Source organism: Galeopterus variegatus, unplaced genomic scaffold (genome assembly GCF_000696425.1).
Source record: "Galeopterus variegatus unplaced genomic scaffold, G_variegatus-3.0.2 Scaffold3034, whole genome shotgun sequence".
Lineage (NCBI taxonomy): Eukaryota > Metazoa > Chordata > Mammalia > Dermoptera > Cynocephalidae > Galeopterus > Galeopterus variegatus.
Genome location: NW_007729145.1, coordinates 94,810 through 101,046, shown reverse-complemented (window position 1 = coordinate 101,046; position 6,237 = coordinate 94,810).

Sequence of the window (6,237 nt, the reverse complement as noted above, 5' to 3'; positions counted from 1 at the left end):
TAAAATGCAGTCAGGGTGGAGAACCACGGACCATGGAACAAAGTTCTATGTAGTACTTAGTTCTTAGTGCTTGTAATAGTCTGTTTTGTGTTGCTATAACAGAATTACCTGAGACAGGGTAATTGATAAGGAAAGAGGTTTATTTGGCTTACGATTCTGGGACAGCTGCATCTGGCACGGGCCTCAGGCTGCTTCTACTCATGGCAGAAGATGGCAGGGAGCCAGCAGGTACAAGCAAATCACATGGCGAGAGGAAGCAAGAGAGAGAGAGAGAAGGTGCCAGGGTCTATTAAACAACCAGCGCTCGTGGGAACTAATAGAGCGAGAACTCACTCATTAATCCTTTTCCCCCAGAGAGAGCATTAATCCATTCAGGAGGGATCTACCCCCATGACCCAAACAGCTTCCGGCACTGCCACAATGGGGATCAGATTTCCACATGAGTTTTGGAGGGGACAACACATCCAAACTCCATCAGTGCTCATTCTAGTCTTCATTCTTTTCTTCCTGGTAGGACTACATAATACTTAAAGCTATATGGAAACCTATATGGCCATTAAAATTAGGTTTTGGAGGAATATTTAATTATCTGAAAGATCTTCACAGCAAGTTTTTAAGTAAAGAAAGCAGGCTAAAGGGAAGATTGCGTATCATAATCCCAAAGTGGAAACAAGTATATAAATAGATACAGATAAATACATATAATAGGAAAGACTCCAAAGAAAATGTTAAAGGCAGTTATTACTGGGAGGTGCCATTATCTGTGATCTTTATTCTTTCTGTGTCTACTTGTGTGTCTGTACAATTTGTATAATATTTCACATAAACATAGGTTTTGTTTGTAATACTACTACTACTACCAATAATAATAATAATTAATTAATGTTATTTTATAAAGCAAAACGCAACTCCGTGTTTTGGCGAAAATTTCCTAATTACTTTTCTCTCCAATCCAGTCCTTGAGTTCTACTCCACGCAGACAGACCTCCACATAAACATGTAGCATTGTCAACACCTCCTTCTGCCTCCCATTTTGGGTCTGCCCAGCCATAATAAGCATCTACTGAAGACAGCATCTATGCCAATTTTTTAAAGTAGCTTCTTCCATCTCAGGTCATTGCTGGTACTTGAACTTTTACTTTCCAACAACAGTGTTTAATTTTTCTATTGTGTGCATTTTAATGTACATGAACTTCCATGGTTCTCCCTCAGAAAGGAACTCCATCTTCTTTCATATTTGTCACTCAGAAATGACTCATAGAGAGACCGGTCCGCTCACTGGTTGAGCGCGGTACGGGTGCGACACCGAGGGTCGCGATCCTGTTACCGGTCACGAAAAAAGACAAAAAAGGAAAAAAAAAAAAAAAAGAATAAATAAAACAAAAGTGTGTGCTTTCAGTTACATGGTCAAAAAGATTGGTAGAAATGTTTATAGCAGCACTAGTCACAATAGGCAAAAGATTGAAACAACCCACGTGTCCATCAACTGATGACAGGATAAATAAAATGTGGTCTCTTTCTGCAATAGAATATTACTCAGCCATAAAAAGGAATGAAGTTCTGTCACATGCCATAACATGGATGAACCCAGAAAAACACTATGCCAAGTGAAACGAGGCAGACAGAAAAAGACAAATATTGTGATTCCTCTTACATGAAATAACTAGAATAGGTAAATCCGTAGAGACAGAAACCAGATTAGTCATTGCAAGAGGCTAGGAGGAGAGGACGTGGGAGTAATTTCTAATGGGTACAGGCTTTCCTTTTGGGGTGATGAAAATGTTTTGGAACTAGATATAGCTGATGGTTACACAATATTGTTAATGTATTAAATGCCACTGATTTGCACACTGCAACATATTTAATTTTATGTTATGTGAAACTCACCTCAATTAAAAATAGAGAGTTCAGTAAGTTATATCTGTATGGGTAATTCTGGTCTCTGCCTCCTGTCCTTTAATAAGAGCCGAGACTATACTTAGCTGGTCCCAGAAGAGATCTCAGTGACCAGTTAAGCCAAGCGGAACTTTACACATTGAGACCCTTCTGATGGTACTGTTGGCTTTCCTGTGAACAGAGAAGAAATAACCCAGCTTTCTTGAGACTCATCTCAGCCATTGGTATGTGCCTGGCTGAAGTGGGCACCCCTCTTTGGCAAGGAATGTGCCCTGGATCAGGTAGAATTCATTTGATTGGGGGCCGGCCCGGTGGCGCACTGGATAGTGCGCCGCTTGGGAAGCGCGGCGGCGCTCCCGTCCGAGGGTTCGGATCCCACATACAGACCGGCTCCCGCTCACTGGCTGAGCGAGGCGCGGGAGCAACACCGAGGCTTGCGATCCCGTTGCCGGTCCCCGGTCCGGTACGGGGGCAACACTGAGGGTTGCGATCCGTTGCCGGACACGGAAAAAAGACAAAAGACAAAAAAAAAAAAAAGAATTCATTTGATTGCATGCAACAGACCTCTCAGCCAAGTGCTGTTTCAAGCAATCAAGATGCTTAATTATTTGTATCAGTTAGCTATTGCAACAAAATACCAAAATTTAGTGCCTCTCCTTTTTTCTTTCTTTCTCTTCCCTTTTCATTTTTTTTGAAATATTTACCGGTCATTCTTGCTGTCTTTTTTTTTTTTTTTGGCAGCTGGCCAGTACAGGGATTGCACCCTGGATGTTGGTGTTATCAGCACCACGCTCTAACCAACTAAGCTAACTGGCCAGCCCATGTTATTTACTTCTCTTGACGTGTCCAGCGCTGATAGCGTCTGTGGAGCTGGGACCAAGGAAATATTGTCGGTATCAGGATATTAATTATATAAATGGTGATAAGGAAATAAATCGAGAATAATAGAAGTAAGGTGTCTCAATGTTGGAGAAGGTACAAGTACAGAAAAGGTAAAGGCTAGAATGAACCTTGTAGCATCGGATTAGAAGTAGAGTTATGGGTCTGTATTAGTTTCCTAGGGCTGCCGCAACAAAGTACCACAAACTGAGTGGCTTAAAGCAACAGAAATTTATTGTCTCAAAGTTCTGTAGGCCGGAAGTCTGAAATTGTTATGTGAAATTTTTCCAAAGGCTGTGGTGTATGGTGGGGTTGGGTGGGAATCCTTCCTTGTCTTTTCTAGCTTCTGCGGTTACCAACAATCCATGGCATTCCTTGGCTTATAAATATGTCACTCTAATCTATGCCTCTGTCAACACATGATGTTCTCCCTGTGTGTATCACAGTGTCTCTTCTCTTCTTATAAGGATATACCAATCATATTGGATTAAGGGCCCACCCAACTCCAGTATAACCTCATTTTAATTTAACTAATTACATCCGCAATGACCCTATTTCTTTTTTTAATATTGTTATTTAGTTTATTTTTTTAATTGCAATGACCTTATTTCTTTTTTTTTTTTTTTTTTTTCCTTTTTGTCTTTTTTCTTGTCCGGCAACGGATCGCAACCCTCNAAAAAAAAAAAAAGTGTCAAGATCATGAAAGTCCAGAAAGACTTAGGAACTATTCCAAATTGAAGGAGACTAAAGAGACCTGACAACTAAATGGAATGTGTATGAACCTGGACTGGCTCCTTTGTCCTCAGGGACATTATTGAAACAATTGGTAAAGATTGAATGGAGTCTGAGGACCAGATGGTAGAGTTATAGCAGGTTACTTTCCTGATTGTGTTCTGGTTATACAGAAGGTCCTTGTTTGTAGGAATTGCCCACTCGAGTATTTAGGGGTGATAGAACACATATCAGCAACTTACCCTCAAATAGTTCAGGAAAGCAAATAGTTGTTTGAACTATTATTGCAACTTTTCTGTACAAATGAAATTATGTCAAAGTAAAAAGTATCTTTAGCATTAAAAATAATACACAGTCAGGATGACAAAGGTTAAGTTTGGCAACACATTGGGTTGAAGGGGTTGGGACTTGAGTAACATTACTGATGGGACTGTTACTTGGTATAAAGTCTGGGGTGTGGACTGGCCTGTGACTTACTTTGGGAGAGTGTGGTGCTGATAATACCAAGTCAAGGGTTAAGATCCCTCTACCAGTCATATTTTATAAATAAATAAATAAATAAAAATAAAGTCTGGAGTGACATTCTGATGATACGTATCCAAGATATAACGATCCATACAATATGATTTGACAATCAGTTCTAGGATTTTATTCTGCAGATATAATAGCATGCCAGTTAAATTCCTTATGTACAAGGCTTACTTAGGACTTACAGAAGTATTGTACTTATGTACAATTCACTGTGACATTGCGACAGCAAAATGGTAGGAATAGTCCAAATATAGGTGATGCAGTCATAATATAGAAATATAATATAGAAATGAGGAAGCCATTCATGTACCACATGGATGATATGTGAAAGTACTTCAAAAGTTTGTGGAAAAATAGAATAAAAAGATAATACAAATCTTTCCATGAACTGTTTTGTTTTCTGTTTTTCCCATGAACTTTTTGAAGACCCCTTGTAGTAGTAAAAAACAAAAGCAAAATGCAGAACAGTGCTTTAGTATAGTATCATTAAAGTGCAAAGTATATCTATATCTACATATACACACATATACATATATATGTATCATTAAAGTACAAATAATAAGAATATGTATATATATAAGAATATATATATTAATGTATAAAAGACCTTTGAGAGAAGAGGATGCCTAAGAAACTGGTAACAAACAGTAGTTGCTTCGGGGAGGAGCCCAGATGGCTGGGGTGGGAGGCAGACTTTTCACCATAGACTTATTCCCATCTCTTGAATTTTGAATCATGAAACCACATTATCTATTAACAGATTTAAGAATAAATAAAACGGGCCGGCCCGGTGGCGCACTCGGTAGAGTGCGGCGCTTGGGAGTGCGGCGGCGCTCCCGNCTGGGGGAAGAGGGCGCAGAGCTTCTGTGCCCTACCTGGGTGAGCCACCTTCCAGGAACCTGCATGTATTCAGCTATCTAGAAGCCCCCTAATTGTGTGCTCAGGTTCTTTGTTTTGGGTTTTTTTTTTGGTAGCTGGCCAGTATTGGGATCCAAAACCTTCACCTTGGTGTTACCAACACCACACTCTAACCAACTGAGCTAACTGGCCAGTCCTTTCTCTTTTCTATTTTGTTATTTTATTAACTTATTTATTTTTATTTGCTCTTGGGTTTTTATGGAAGCTTCAGTACATAGGTGTGAACAACTGTGTAGAAGTGTGATTGGACAAAAAGGATCTGATCTAACACTACCAGCCTGGGTGTGAAAACCCAGCAAAGCCTGTTTGTTCAGGTTTTTCTTGGCCTCTCCATGCAGCATTCTTTCCTCCTGGGTTTGGGGTGGGACCCCTTTTCTAATGGGGGTCTTGTGATCTACAATTAGATGAAGCAGGTCAGAGAATTCCTTTATTGCTAGCTCCAAGACAGAAGGCAGGGGAAGGTTAGAACAAGACAGGAACTGTGGACGAAAACCAAAATATACATATCATAACATCACAGTCACATTCTTAGGTTCCAGGAAGGACATGATTTTGGGGGGAAATGCCATTTTTGTTGTTGTTGGTTTCTCTCTCTCTCTTTTTGCAGCTGGCTGGTACAGGGATCAAACCCTGAACCATGGTGTTATCAGTGTTAAAGTACCCAAGTCCGGCTGCCGGCCCCAATCCAAAACCCTGGCTTGACTCACCAAAATCTGTTACCCCGGGGCCTTCAGCTACTGGCTGAGGCTCCCCAAAATCTGCTACCAAATCCAAGTCTGGCTGCTTGTCCCCAAGCAAAAACAAACAACCCAAAAGTCAAATGTTAGTGAAAAATGGAAGTCAGCTTTTATTCAGGAATATTGGTGACCTGAGGAGAGATCTCAGGCTAACCCATCTCTTTGGTAAACCTGAAGGAAACGGCCAGACGAAAACCATCACAAGGACTCAGATTTACTACAGAGTTTTTTATTTTTATTTATTTATTTATTTATTTATTTATTTATTTTTTAAAAAGATGACTGGTAAGGGGATCTTATCCCTTGACTTGGTATTGTCAGCACCACGCTCACCAAAGTGAGCTAACCCGCCATCCCTATATAGGGATCCGAACCCGTGGCCTTAGTGTTATCAGCACCACACTCTCCCAAGTGAGCCATGGGCCAGCCCTTTTATTTATTTATTTATTTTTAAAATATTTTATTTATTTATTTTATTATTTCTTTTTTCCTTTTTGTCTTTTTTCGTGAACGGTAACGGGATCGCAACCCTCGGTGTCGCGCC